Genomic DNA, 716 nt, shown 5'->3' with positions numbered 1-716 from the left:
GCCAACAAAATGTATTAATAGTGCGTTAACATAATTGAATGTATTTTTACCTCCAACACGGTGTCCGAACAACTATCATTGCAAGACTCAGACTGAGAGGGGGATAACCGATGTCGAGATGGGCTAACATTAGCATTCCCGCAATATGGTCTCGCCTGAATTGTGACTAACTTTTTGTATGTTATTAAAACAAATAAGTCAATCTTCAATCATTCCCAAATGTCATTGTCATATATTGAACTGCATATTGTACAATTAAATATATATAATACAAATTGTAGGTACGTGCAAATAAATTAATTTTATTAATACTTGACCGTATCCAAAACCTCCCATCTCATGCTCCCATCTTAATCATTCACAGATAAGCTTTGTGTCCCAAAATCCAAGGCTTTGGGTATCAACATTTTCATAATATGGGTATTGCACTTCACATCTCATTAAATAAAGAAGTTGAATTTCATTTAACAAAACATATGAGACATGATTAATATTAGTAAATAACATCACTTATAAAATGATCTAACTAGTGTAAACATATCTATTAATTTATACCTGCAAGAAAATCACGCATCAATGTACATTTGCTTCCCATCCCCATCTTCAGTAGTTTTTAACGATTTCACCAAACAATTATGCACATAGGTGCACCAATTGTAAGATGTAATTGCATTCACATCGTCAACAGCTTTCCACAAGCCTACGTGTGCATGATA

The sequence above is a fragment of the Cornus florida genome, unplaced genomic scaffold, assembly GCF_030987335.1.
Source record: "Cornus florida cultivar Cherokee Brave unplaced genomic scaffold, ASM3098733v1 CherokeeBrave_3.0.0_Hap2_Chr06, whole genome shotgun sequence".
Lineage (NCBI taxonomy): Eukaryota > Viridiplantae > Streptophyta > Magnoliopsida > Cornales > Cornaceae > Cornus > Cornus florida.
Note: the sequence above shows the minus strand (reverse complement) of the source record.